Consider the following 14,757-nt stretch of genomic DNA (forward strand, 5'->3'; position numbering starts at 1 on the left):
ATTCACTGCTGGCCCTTTGGAAGCTGTCTAAATTATGTCCTCACATTGATAATTCTGATATATACATTGGTAATTCTGATATAATTCTAATAGCTGTTCCTGAGGATGGGCTCCCCCACATGGTGCCTGCCTGGGTTCATGTTAACTCCACACATGAGTTAAGGGTCTTACAAGGCTGGGGAAGGAGAGGGTTGATACAGATACATTCACTTTTATTGCCTAGAGAACTTGGACTGGTTTTTAACCCAAGTACTGTGGAGCAATGTTTGTTAACCTTGATAATGTACGGATCTTTTTTCTTCCTAATTTAACTTTCTGTTTATATTTAGCTTACATAAAGTATCAGATCCTGTTTGAAAGAAAAAAATTTCAGGTACTTTGAGACGACTCATGTGTTCTCAGACATCTATATATATAAAAGCCTAAGTGACCATTCAACCAGTAGCTATGATACACACTGACCACCAGGGGGCAGACACTCAACATACATGCATGGAAACATGGAACACACTGGTGAATCTCAGGGGGAAAGGGTGGAGGGGTTGAGTGGGAAAAGATTAACCAAAGATCTTAAATGCATACTAGAGGCGGTGGGATCCCTCATCCTTGTCTGTGGGATCGGGCCAAAACCAACAGTCTGATATCCCCCGAGGGGTCCTGGTTTTCAAGAGGGCACAGGCCAAGCCAAAGGAGCCCACCAGTACATGAATCCGTGCATCAGGCCTCTAGTCCTATCTAATAAAAGAGTAATATGCAAATTGACCATCACTCCAACACACAAGATGGCCACCCCCATGTGGTCAAATATGGCTGCCCCCATGTAGACACAAGATGGCCACCACAAGATGGCCGGCAGGGGAGGGCAGTTGTGGGCGATCAGGCCAGCAGGGGAGGGCAGTTGTGAGGGACCATGCCTGCAAGGGAGGGCAGTTGGGGGTGATCAGGCCTGCAGGGGAAGGCAGTTGGGGAGGACCAGGCCTGCAAGGGAGGGCAGTTGGGGGGGACCCAGGCTTGCAGGGGATGGCAGTTGGGGGGGACCAGGCCTGCAGGGGATGGCAGTTGGGGGGGGGGGGACCAGGCCTGCAGGGGATGGCAGTTGGGGGGGGGGGGACCCAGGCCTGCAAGGGATGGCAGTTGGAGGGGGACCAGGCCTGCAGGGGAGGGCAGTTGGGGGGACCAGGCCTGCAGGGAAGGGCAGTTATGGGTGACCGGGTTGGCAAGGAAGGGCAGTTGGGGGCGACTAGGCCTGCAGGGGAGGGCAGTTGGGGGGAACCAGGCCTGTAGGGGAGAGCAGTTAGGGGCGAATAGGCTGCAAGGGAGGGCAGTTAGGGGCAATCGGGCTGGCAGGGCAGCAGTTGGGCGTCAATCAGGCTGGCAGGGGAGTGGTTAAGGACAATCAGGCAGGCGAGCAGTTGGGAGCCAACAGTCCTGGATTGTGAGAGGGATGTCCCAGATTGGAAAGGGTGCAGGCTAGGCTGAGGGACACACACCCACCCCCGTGCACAAATTTCATGCACCAGGCCTCTAGTGTAAATATAAGCAGGAAAATCACATGGACACTATCCATTTATTGTCAGTGAAATAATCATAGAAAGTTTTAGATTGTTATCTAAATAAAAATACTTTTTTCTAAGAACTCATGGACCCCTATGAATTTAGCCACAGACTCTTAGGGATTTGTGGACCTCATGTGGAAAACATTGCTGCAGAACAATACTATAATTCATTTTTAACTAATTCTTATAAACTACATTTTGACATCTTTTAGATGCTAATTCTAGCAGCATTGCACCTTGCTTAAGAAAAGTCTAAGTATTTTTGATTACTCTGAAAGAATGTCAACTGCTTTTGTTTCAGAGACTGGGTATTGGAAGTTATTAATAAATGAATGCCATTCCATCCCTAAAAATATGCATATTGCTATCTACAAAGCTAGACAGAACATTCATAGGAACTAAGACATTCTCCTAGCCAGCACTGCACATGTGCCCTTGTATATACTTTCAAGTTACCACACCAAACAGAATCAACCCAATTGGGAATGATCTTGGAATGATTTGAATTATTTCTCAAATATTTTCCTTATAAATCTCTAGCCTGATAGACGTGTATATTTTCTGCTGCAACATTTAATGCCTAGTTCTTTGTCTATTAAAAAATATTAATTCTAGAAGAATTTAGATACTGATATTGGAGAATGTTTGTTAAGACTGGCCAAAGGAGAAGGAGGAAGAAAGGGGGATCCATGGTAGAATTTTCAATGACAAGGGGAAATAAGGTCCAGAAGAAAGAGCTGGAATTTGGTACAACAGTGGTGGTGCCCATTGTTACATCTTCTTTGTGAAAAGAAGTGAGCAAGCCACTGGTGAACGAGAGCAATGAAAACCTTTGTTTTATTATTATTTTTCAATCCTCATCTGAACATGTGGTTTTTATTGATTTTAGAGAGGAAGAGAGAGAGAGAAACATCGATGTGAGAAACATCAATTGGTTGCCTCCTGTACTCACCCTGAACAGGAATCGAACCCACCCCAACCTTTTGGTGTACAGGACAATGCTCCAACCAACTGAGCCACCCAGCCAGGGCGAGCACTGACAACCTTCAGATACTCATCCTCAGAGATTCTGATGTGGCCCAGAGAATGGAAGGAGGGAGGAACAGGTATCCATGGGGGTGCTGCTAAGGTGGACCCTAACACAGGAGCCAGGAGGGAGGGACAGGTATCATGGGGGTGCTGCTCAGATGGGAATGCTCAGTGGACTAGGACATAACTTGCCATAATGGTAGACTGCCCTGATATGGACACCACCTGGTTTTTAAGAAAAATTGCCTTTCAGAAGCCATCTGACCACCAACAGATAAGGTCTCCCTGGAAAAGGTCACATACCCAAAATTTCCCTAAGTCTTGCCTGCCCACAATCCTCTGAAAACCCTCCCTGGTTCCGGGTGAGGGGAGTGGTTGATGGCCCAATGACTTGGACTTCTCCATGCCCCCAATAACCAGGGTCTCAGAGAGTGCAGGATGGAGACGGAAAGAATGCATATTGTTGTCCTTTACAACTTTTGAAAAGCCCAAGTTTTAGGAACGAGATACCATGATGGAATGCTAAATTAGAGATAATTGGTTTGGGTTTTATTTCACCAGGTAGTTGATACTATTATGGAAAATGTCTATATAGCTTTAATACCCATACCTGGACACCTTGAAAACTGAACCACTTTATCTCCCAAAATAGTAAGTCAGCATTGGTTTCAAAAAATAACCCTAGCCCTAACCGGTTTGGCTCAGTGGATAGAGTGTCGGCCTGCGGACTGAAAGGTCCCAGGTTCGATTCCGGTCAAGGGCATGTACCTTGGTTGCGGGCACATCCCCAGTAGGGGGTGTGCAGGAGGCAGCTGATCGATGTTTCTCTCTCATCGATGTTTCTAACTCTCTATCCCTCTCCTTTCCTCTCTGTAAAAAATCAATAAAATATATAAAATAAATAAATAAATAACCCTAGACTGACTTTTCTAAGACTAACAGGATTACTTAGATAGTTGCTAAATTCTTACCTTCTCTAGTTAATGCATCAGCAGTACCATTTGGCAGGAAGGTGTTCTTCCTCAGACTACCACCCTTATAAAGAACAGTCTCAGGGAATCCAGAGTGCTCTTTAAGGCTGCAAAAGGGTCAATGCAAAATGCCACTTCTCCAGATACCCTGATGTTTGCACGTAACAGGAGGATGAGCTCGTGTCCAAGCTGGACGTGGCACTCAGCCCATTTAGCCCCAGCAGCAAAGTAATAGTGAATAACGCAAGACTCACTCATAGAAGAAATATTCATCTATATGAAGAAATGAGCAATGAGAAGATTTTGTAAACATTTTAAATCACCCATTATGCAAAAACTCTTATTGAATGATTACAGAATTAGTCATTATTATTAACTAGAGGCCCAGTGCATGAAATTTGTGCATGGTGGCGGGAGGGGTTGGGGTCCCCTCAGAACAGCCTGCACCCTCTGCAATCCAGGACCCCTATACCCCTTTTTCTTATCTAGCTAACCTCTTCACATTTAAAAAAATTAACTGAAATACCACCTACTCTAGGAAATCCTCTTTGAACAAATTTCTTTACAATGTATATTAAGTATTTTCATAGTATACCATTCTTTTTCTTTAGCAGCAACTTAGAGTGGATGCAGTGTACTTCTCATTCTTGCATCTGAATTTTTTCTTGTTGCTCTTGTAATAGCGAAGCTTATCCAATTTACATTCGCCCTTCAAGGGCTTATATTTGGTTCAGTTTTTAGTTGGCTCCCTGCTTTTTTTTTTTAAACAATACATTTGGGTTGTGATAGTAAACCTCACTTAAAATCAAGCCTGTAGGTCTCCCTATCTGAATATTTCTATAATACCTATCACTTTAGCATACCAGAGATTGTGTTCATTTATAGAAAATAACAATGTCACCTGATCATTTGATCTTCTAGTAATATTTTATGGCAAGATGTATTATTCTAGTAATTGAACTATTATAAAACTGAGGCGTACAGAAATAAATCACATTGAACAATAAAGAATGACTCAAATATCAAAGCAGAGTACACTTAGGGCCTCCCTTGTTCTATGCCTCAAATATCATAGCATAGTACACAGTTCACGTGGAACTCAGCTTCCTTTAAAATAGGAAGGGGTGCCATACTCATGAAGCAGCTACTTCCACACATACTTTTTTTATTTAATTCATAGAACATAGTCTTTGTACTAATTGTTGGAAATCACCCTAGCAATTGCCTCTGTTCCTCTCTGTATTGCTGCCTTACATTCTGATGTCATTACTGCACTTTTATCATACACTCTCTCTACTAAGATTGTAAATTATTTAAGGGCAGAGATCATGATTTGAGCTTGTGTTTCTCTGTCATGGTGCCTAGATAAATACTCAAATGCCATCCAGTCCAAATGACTGTGATGAGAGAGGCCCACAGTTGCTGGAGTCCTCTGATTTTTATTTAAGGGACCTCACTTGTTCTGTGCCTTTACAGAGGGGTGAGTAGGGACTGAGGGAATTTGGGGAAACTCAGACAGAATTCTCCTCCTGCAAGATTTTGCTAAGCTGGTGCCCAGGACCGCCAGGCGGCTTCTTCGAGGAACCGCCGGGCATTTGTCCAATTAAAACCTGGACACACAGCAATAACAAAGGCACTGGTCTCCTACTGCTAATGCGTGGGGATCAAACCCAGCCTGCAGGAACTCACCCCTGCAGTCAGGACCGGGTCGATGGGTGGACTTGGGCTGGTGCTCCTAACTCTGGGGAGAGGGAGACTTACCGTGACCCGGGAAACTATCATCCAAAAAAATCAGAGAAGCACAGAGGATGATTCAAAAACATGAAAGATAATGCTGGCGATTCCTTCACTCTCTGGGGTAAAAACAAACCAAAACAAAACCCTGAACTTGTACACGCATGAGCGGAAAAACATTGCTCAAGGGAAAAGCGATTCAGACCCAGGCCAGAGGGCTGCGGGCTAGAGGCCCCAGACTCCATACCACTTGCCCAAACAGCTCCATAGCACAGGCTGGTCAGCGGAGCGGCTTCTTCACCCGGGACCTCCAGCAGCTTGGCCTTTTCGCCACAGGACCACCAGGTGGCTTGGCTTGGCCTCTTCACGGCTGCTGGGCCTCCTGCTCACCCCCGGCACACCCCGCCGCGGGGCCAAGGGAACTGCAGCGGCAGGCATGTGGAGCAACTGGCCCCGCCCCTGCTGTGGGCGCCACCATCTTTGTGATGGTGTGACAGTCGATTTGCATATCGCTGCTTTATTATATAGGACTAGTGACCCGGTGCACGAAATTTGTGCACATCAAAAGGGAATTAATTAGAGGAAATACTTTAATATTGCTGTTTGCTCTTTCTCTATAATAGAAGTGTCAGAGATGAAAGAAAATTAGTAAAATGCCGAAACCGGTTTGGCTCGGTGGATAGAGCATCGGTCTGCGGGCTGGAAGGTCCCGGGTTCGATTCCGGTCAAGGGCATGTACGTTGGTTGCGGGCACATCTCCTGGTGGGGGATGTGCAGGAGGCAGCTGGTCGATGTCTCTCTCTCATCGGTGTTTCTGGCTCTCTATCCCTCTCCCTTCCTCTCTGTGAAAAATCAATAAAAAATATATTAAAAAAAAAAAAAGAAAGAAAGAAAATTAGTAAAATGTATATGAAAATCTTCCTCCTTTCAGAGTCTGGGGCATGCCACGGGAACCAGAGTCAAATCCCTGCCCACCCATGTGCGCTTCAAAATCGTGTGAGACCCAGACCCTGTTGGCCCACCCCCGTCAAGCCCTGCCGGGTGGGGGGGCATGGCCTCAGGTCACCTCGCCCGGTCTGGGATGGGGGCACGCCTTGATGTCCCCTGGCCTGAGCGCCCCCCCCACCCCCGTCAATCCCCACCAGGCGGAGGGCGCAGCCTCAGGTCCCTCAGCCCAGTCCCAGGGCGGGGTGCATGGCCTGAGGTCCCCTGTCAAGACCCACCAGGTAGGGGGTGCTCAGCCTCAGATCCCCTGCCCCAGCCCAGTGCTATGCAGCCTCAGGTCCCTGCTGATTGCTTGTTAAGGCTTGTTTCGGGAACTCAGCCTCTGCTGTGGGCGTAGCCATCTTGTGTTACGGAATCCCTGCCTCCACTGTGGGTGCAGCCGTCTTGTTACAGTGTGACAGTCAATTTGCATATTCCCTCTTTATTAGATAGGCTAATGAGTTAGAATAGGAATCCACTTCAGTTCTTTCAGAATCCATTGATAAAGCTTAAAGCCTTATCTCATAGGTCCCCGCTGGTCTGTCAGGGTTTCCTTCTGGAGGTCCCTGCAGGTCGGTCACAGGCTCAGAGTCATTCTTGACCCTTACTTCAGAGAACGCTCAGCAACTCACTCGCTCTTGGCCAGCCATTAACTTCACTGTAGGCTCTGTTCTGTCCTCCTTCCTCACAGCTGCTAAAACTCTTCATAAGGAAGGGAATGCATCCGGTGTGGGCCTCAGCACAAACTTGGATGGCCAGCAGGAGATTGCTCATGAAAGCTGCTTTGATGAGCTGTCAGTCTCTGTGCACTCATCATGCTCAGTTACCAGCACCTCGCCTCGCTTATGGCATGCCTATGGGGTTTGGTGTCTATGTAATACTACCCAGAACTAGTCAGGCAATCTCCAATTGCTCCTTCTCAGTCCTTGCTGGCCCCTCTCCTTGCTAGCTCTTTCTTCATAAATCTTCCAAGTTCTCTCTTCAGCCCTCTTCTAGGCCAGTGGTCGGCAAACTCATTAGTCAACAGAGCCAAATGTCAACAGTACAACGATTGAAATTTCTTTTGAGAGCCAAATTTTTAAAACTTAAACTTCTTCTAACACCACTTCTTCAAAATAGACTTGCCCAGGCCGTGGTATTTTGTGGAAGAGCCACACTCAAGGGGCCAAAGAGCCGCATGTGGCTTGCGAGCCGCAGTTTGCCGACCACGGAGGTAGCAGAAGCAGATGTAATTTCTGCAGTAGAATTGCACACTCTGGAGAATTAGTAGCAACAGGAGATAAAGACAGCAGAGTCATCATGTTTCAACAGGAGCAGGGGAACAAAATCCAGTCTCATAGCAGAGGAGTATCATGCTTACAGCACCTTTCAGAGCCACGAACCAGAGTTTGACTACTTGAAAGTGTAGAAATAGAAGATCAACAAAATTAGGTGGTTACCCCAGAAAAATGCTGCTCAGTTTTTATTGTCTACCAATATGGTAAAACAAAATTACAGAAAATCAGTGAAAGGGACAAGAGACCAGAAGGGTGTAACTTAAGAGGAAGATTGCATGCCAGTCGTTAGGCCCATGGATCTCGTGGCTGAGGCCAGTCTGTGAAGAATATTTGCCAATGCTCACACATATCACATCAACTCAATTTCTGTTAATAGTGGTTATGGAACATTTATCTGCAGATGATTTATGGATTAATCTTTGGCATCTAGAAATTACAGATAGGAGTTTTAATGTTGTGGATATCAAGCCTGCACCATGGAAGAGAGAACACAGAATTCGATGCAGACAGCTGCAGCACGTTTGTATACGGCACAGTGAAGGAACTTGGTTCTGTGACATGAGGGCACGTGCCCTCTGTGACAGCATTCTAAACTGTTTTAGGAATCTGAAGATCCCAGTAACACATCTTTTCTTTTTTTTTTATCATCTCCTCTATTTCTGATGTAAAATTCAGCCATAGTGGTCGATACATGATGTCTAGAGACTAAAATATGGGACTTAAATATGGAGACCAGGCATGTGCAAACATACCAGGTACATGAAAAACCTCATAAGTAAGCTTGTTCACTGTATGAAAATGACTGAATATTTGACAAGTTTGAATGTTGTTGGAATGGCTCCGATAGTATTTATCATGACTGGATCTTACAATTTTTTCAGAATTTTTGACAGGAACACAAAGTGAGACGTAACCCTAGAAGCATCAAGAGAACACATTTTCTTACAGCGACATGGAGGAAGCTCTGTGGGTGCATCACGGTGGTGTTCTCCATGTCTGCTAGCCATGTAGGTCAGGGTAGGGCACTTTTAATTTAAATGACTTCTTATACCAGCTTGCCTACTGGGCCAGATTGGACTGTGTCAACACTGATTTATTCCACTTTTTGTGTCTTCCATTGTGATGACGTCCAACACAGTGAAAGCCTCAGTCATACTTATAGGATTTAATTGTGTATCCTCACTACTGTATCATGTGTGGAATACACCCCTCCCCCCTTTTTAAATTAAATACAGCTCATTCTTACTGTAGCTTATAGCATTCCTCCTCTTCTGGCCTCCTGGACTCTTGCCCTTCATGTTTCTTCCCCTTGCCCTCTACACACAGTCTTGGCGGTGGTATACTAAGAAAAGAAAGATGAAAGCTCATTTAATGAGTCAGTTTGGGGTCAGTGGTAAAGGGTGGTTATATATATTGTGAACTAAGGGATTTTTGTTTTGTTTGTGTGTGTGTGTGTGTGTGTGTGTGTGTGTTTTAAATATGTTTTTATTGACTTTAGAGAGAGAGGAAGAGAGAGAAACATCTATGTGAGATAGAAACATCTATCAGTTGCCTCCCATAACCCAGTACCAAAGCCATAACCTGAGCATGTGCCCTGACTGGGAATCAAACCAGTGACCTTTTGATACAAGGGATGATACTCAACCAACTGGGCCACACCAGCCAGGGCATGAACAAATGTTTTAATAACAGTTGGCTATAATCACTCCTTGCCATGTCTAGCACTGAAAATAAGGGGGCGGGAGGGTGGGGGAATTACCACTGAATAAAAGAGACAAAGAATGGAGAGAGAAAAAAACCAACAATGAAGCAGAAATTTCAGGCAACGTAAGATTTAGAGACCAAGGGTTATGCTACTGCCCCTTTCTCTGTTCAAAATAACATTCTAAGCCTTCTGCTTAGGAGACTCCTTTTCTGTCTTCATAGAAAAGAGTGGGGCAGAGGGAGGACTTCACCACCTCTTTTGAGGCTCCTGGGGGCAAGCAGAGCCCAATGGCCTCTTTGATGTGAGTCCCATAGGTTCTTTCCTCTTTTTCAGTAGCCACATAGGACAGCAAATTGGCAACTTTCTTATCCTCGCCTAAGGATATGTTCTCATTGATTTTTTTGATTTTTGATTTTTATTTATTTTTTTTTTGTTTTAGAGAGAGAGGGAGGAAGGGAGAGAGAGAAACATCTATGTAAGAGAAACATCAATTGTTTGCCTCCTACAGGCTCCCCCAACCCAGGGGTCAAACCCACAACCTTTTGGTGTATGGGACAATTCTGCAACCAACTGAGCCACCAGGCTAGGGCCAAATTGGCAATTTTTACAAAAAGATTTTTCACACGAACTTTGCAAACTGCAGACTTTATTTGTTGCAGTAACATGAAATGGCTCTTTCTGGGAAAGTGAGCACAGGCAGTGTAACTGACTTCACGTAACACCTAACAGCATGGTTTGCAAATCCCTTTCACCTTCTATTGATACGTGGAGCTCGGGGTGCGGACTCTTCCTGTGGGTTCTTATCCGGCAAAGTTTGAAGAATAAAATTCGTGGCTCAAGATTTTAAATAAAAATGTGGAAGTTTATTGGAAGCATATACAAACTCCCCCTGGGCAGGGATCCCCTAAGGGAACCCCCTGGGTAGGGGTCCCAAAATGGGGAAAGCCTGCTTGCTCTCTCTAATGGGAAAAAAATCAATCTTCTTTGTCTCCGGGTTTATGAATGCTAGGAGCTCTTTGTCTGAACATGACCCTTTCTAATTAGACTCTTCCTTAATTTATGTCCCGTGTTTTCCTAATTGGTCACTCTCTTGCATAGTATCAGCTTCAAAGCTCAAAGCCCACCTGGTGCCCCCCTTGCCTTGCAGCATTCCTCTATCCTCTGTGAATGTATGCCTTCCCCTTCCCCTTCCCTCTGACATTGCTCTATCCTCTGTAAAAGTACGATAAACATTCTGGCTGCCCCAAGCCCTCACCTATGCATTCCTCTCCATGAATCCCCCACCCCCCATATTCCCTGACTGCCTGTCCTGTCTCTAAAATTCCTTTCACTCTGAGAAAGGAAAAGCCATTTTATGGTTAGGGTTGGGAACTTTAAGCCTTATGTGGACAAGGGTCTCTTAGGACATTTGGTCTCTGGGCTGCTAACTGCATTGCTTTCTATGTGCGCTCCTCTTTTTTCAGTCTCTAACTTTTCTGTCTTTTCCTTTCTCCTTTGCTTTTGTCACCCCTGTTTCTTTTCCCTACTGTTTCTCTTAGGCTAGTCATTGGTGATCCTGAGACACCCCCAGATGTGGCCTGGCTCTGCTTTAGAAAGCGCATCTTCAGCCTCCCTTCAGCTTAGATCTAATTCCGTTGCCTTCTCGGGGTTTCTACGGGCAGCGTTAGCCGTCTGAGGCCTCTGGGACTGCACAGGCCCCAGGTAACCTTTGTGCTCTCCTCTGGCCTGTGTTCAATGAACTCAAGTGACCTTTGCCAGCCTTGGACGACAAAGGAAGTAATCAAGTTTAGAAATGTGCCTGGGGTGAGTGGGGGAGGGGCAGGCTGAGCCTTCCAGCTGGGCCGCACCAGCCACAAGACCAAATAAGGGTGTGCAAGCCGCCGGTCTGTACAAAAGTTCAGAGTGCAGTGTGCAAAAGTGGGACTCGGTTTTCAGCGAGATAAGCTGTTACCCAACCCGGTGGAGCTGCGGCGGCGGAGTGTGCAGCCAGCCCCTTCCCGCAGGGCTGGGCGGGGCGGCCTGGCCCGCGGGGCTTCCCCAGGGAGCGTGGGGAAGGGGCTTTCCTTGCAAGGCTTGTGACTTGTGACAACCCACCGGTTTCACCCGCGTTTCCATGGCCGCTGGCAGGGCTCCGGAGCGCAGCCAGGGTGAGTCATCAGCCGCGGAGAAGGTCAGCGAGTGAGGACGGCCCGCAGGAAAGCACACGTTGTGTTGATGAGCCCACACAGGCCAGCGTCTGACTTGTTTACTGAACACGAAGGTCTAGGGCAGGGCTGGGTTTGGGGCACTTCCCAGCAGTGTTAACACTATGTTTGCTAAACACACCCCAGGGGAGGGCCTGTGAGGATCGCAGTTATTGGACCAAAAGATGGGCAAAAGCCGGGTTCCTCTGTTGTGTGTGATAGCTTGCAAACACCCACCTCCTTCTCAGAGGCCTCCCAGCCGGACCCGGCGGTGTCTCCCTGAGGTGCTTCCTGTGGCACCCCCTGACGGATGGCAGCACCGTGAGCAAGGGATGCTGCTACCCCAGCCTGGCTCTCTCCCTCCTGCCCAGCCCTCTCCTTCCCCCTGCAAATCCTTCCCCATCCTGCAGCCAAGCCGCCACGCAAAGCTCGCCCTGCGGGGCCTGAAGCTTCCTGAGGGAAGGGAACAGGGTTTGTGTTCCTATTTGTATCCCTAACCCTTAACCCCAGGCTCGGGGCCTCATGTGTGCCTAGTCTCGGCGGGCTCCATGGCAGTGATTCACCCTTCCAGAGCCCTGCTCTGGGGGTGAGTGTTGTGCGCCTCCAGATCCCTCCTCCCAGCCTGGGCAGTGTGCCCGCTCTCCACCCTCTCCTTTCTGCCCTAGGTTTTCTCTGTCATTGTTCAGAGACTCGGGTGCCCAAGCCTGCTCAGCCCTAAAGTGTTGAAGAGTTAACACCCTGTGAAGATAAATAGCTCTTTCTCCTCTGGACAGCTGAGCAGGTCTAAGATGCTTCCATACAGCTTCAAACACTCCCATGAGATCACGCAGCCAATGCCCCTGCAGGGGTCAAGTTGATAAAGCATCCTGTGTGGGTTTTCCCTCCCTCTGTCACTCCTGCTTCCAGGGGTCACACACCCCAATAAAATACACATGCACCCTAGGCTCTGCTTTCTGGGAAACCCAGATGAGGCTATCTGCAGAATCTGACACGTCCAGAGTCCTTTATCTAGAAGTTACCTTGCAAACTTACCTTGCTTTCAAAATTCCTCTAAATACATTTCTACTTTCATATGTCTCATTCTTTTAGACTGAGAAGTCAAAACCAAAATTAAATTTTAGTAACTTGAGGGTTTTCTTATTTTGTGTTGCATTAACATTCCTTACCTTAGGTGTATCTAGTCCTCAGGTACAAACCCCAGCCAGCACGAGGGGCAGCACTGAGAAAGATGGGTCAGAGGTCATTCACCAGCTGTCTCTTGCAACACTTCTGTTTACGTTCTGCCAGCATGTTTATCTAAGGCGTAATTGTTAATCCATCAGAAAAGAAAGGAACTTTGCAGAAGTTTTCATTTGGTCCCAAGCCTTGAGTTGATTAGGGTTGAACTTGAGGCCAAGGACAAGTCAGGCAGTTGATCTAGGAGTTACTTTTTTTACATTTATCTGTTTGAAGTTTCCCAGGGTCAAATTTTATGTTTTCCTGCCTTGAGGGAAGGTGATCCTTTGAGATACCTTGCTGGCCTCTGCACTTTATACAGTTTTTTGCCCCTTATTTGTTTTATCAAGTTGCTAACTTCCAAAGCTCTTACTTGCATGTTTCAACACTGAGAGTCTTGGTTGGTCTTTGGCTCTGCCAAATATATACAAAACACTAGTAAAATGTAGAAGTTCAAAACATTTACTAAAAATCACTAAATTGTGCAATTTATTTATTTTTAAATATTTTTTATTTTAATACATTTTTATTGATTTCAGAGAGGAAGGGAGAAGGAGAGAGAGAAACATCAATGATGAGAGAGAATCATTGATTTGCTGCCTCCTGTACGCCCCACTCTGGGGATCGAGCCCACAACCCTGGGCATGTGCACTGACCAGGAATCAAACCTCATCGACCTTCTGGTTCATAGGTCGATGCTCAACCACTGAGCCATGCCAGCAGGGCTAAATTGTGCATTTTAAATGGGTGGATTTTATATTATGTAAATTATACCAATAAAGTAGCTTTTAAATATCCAGAAAAAAATAAAATGTAGGGTGAGTAGATTAGACCAGTGATCTCCAAATACAGGGTAGAGCCAAAGTAGATTCAGAGCTATGAGTACACAAAACACAGTTTAGTCTTGCATTGTTATCATTAATTACTGCATTATTGTCCATAGAACAAGTGTGAACCTACTTTTGCCCCACTCTGTATTTTTTATCAGAATCCCCTGACAAAAAGAAATGAAATGTGAGTATACGTTTCCATATTTGTGGGTTTATTCATTTAAATTGTGTACATGTTAAACTCTGTTATATGATATAAAATAGCTAAAAGAAATAGAAATGTAAACAGGTAGAAAGACAGATATAGAAATTCTAGTGGTTTCTTGCTTTCCCTCCACGATCGTCTGGCGCATCTCCTGGACCACGGACACAGGCCGTGGGCACAGAGCTCTGCAAGGGACTCCAGAGCAGGAAGAAAGAGGGTTCTCTTTTTTTAAGGAGCTGGAATTAGGCTGATGCCTCAGTGACAGCCACTACTCTGACATCTACATACGCCTCAACAGTCTTTAAATGCTTCCTCTCACGCATCATCGTATTTGCTCTGTAAAGAGAAATGAAGTGGATCAAAATAGGAGACAGATTGGAAAGAATCTTGAATGGCTTACCAGAGGAGTCTGGATTTGATAATAAGAGCAGTGCGGCCTGTCGATGTGTCAGACTACAGAGGGGGCACGTACAGTCCAAGAGCCCCTTGGTGATGGGCTTTCCTCTCCCCGGTGAGAGGGCAAGGCGCTGAGGGAGCGCCTGGACTTGCACTGTCCTGTGGCCCTGCTCCGAGTGAAGCGCCTGGATCAGCAGGCCCAAGTCTCCAGATAATGCAGGCCGCGGGGGCTCGCCCACTCGGGGACTCATCTTTCAGCCCGTCAGAACCAGGATTAGTAGGCTTAGCCTCCACTGTCCCCCCTTTTCCTTAGACTGCTGCTCCAGCCACGACTACTCTTGGTTTCGGGTGATGCCGATGCATTTCGTGGGCCTCCCCACCAGGCGTGTGCATGCAGCTGTTTCAACACGAAGGCATTTTTCCCTGATTCCTGTCTCTCTTTCCTCCAGCAGCCGGAGCCCAGCAGCTCATGTTCTACATACCGTAGTTTCCTCTATTTCCAGGGAGTAGGGCTAGGCTTGTACAAGTCTCTGTTATCTCCCTGTCTGTCCCCACCAGCTGAGCTGTCTGTCCTGCTTACTGCAGGCGCAGTATGAGAGCCACGTGGAATGGCTATCAGGACGCTGCTTTGAAAAGTCTAAAGCTGCCTGCCCTCCACAGAAGGCACCGAGG

At 46.5% G+C, this 14,757-nt stretch overlaps 1 protein-coding gene and 1 pseudogene across 2 annotated transcripts in view; both read left to right on the forward strand.

Moving 5' to 3' along the window:
• The window catches only part of PIGL (phosphatidylinositol glycan anchor biosynthesis class L), a 94,739-nt gene that overhangs the window by 37,230 nt on the left and 42,752 nt on the right, over positions 1–14,757 (forward strand). The window lies entirely within an intron of this gene.
• Positions 5,455–10,879, forward strand: LOC103299382 (serine/threonine-protein phosphatase 2A 55 kDa regulatory subunit B alpha isoform-like; annotated as a pseudogene).

This window comes from Eptesicus fuscus, chromosome 20 (assembly GCF_027574615.1).
Source record: "Eptesicus fuscus isolate TK198812 chromosome 20, DD_ASM_mEF_20220401, whole genome shotgun sequence".
Taxonomy (NCBI): domain Eukaryota; kingdom Metazoa; phylum Chordata; class Mammalia; order Chiroptera; family Vespertilionidae; genus Eptesicus; species Eptesicus fuscus.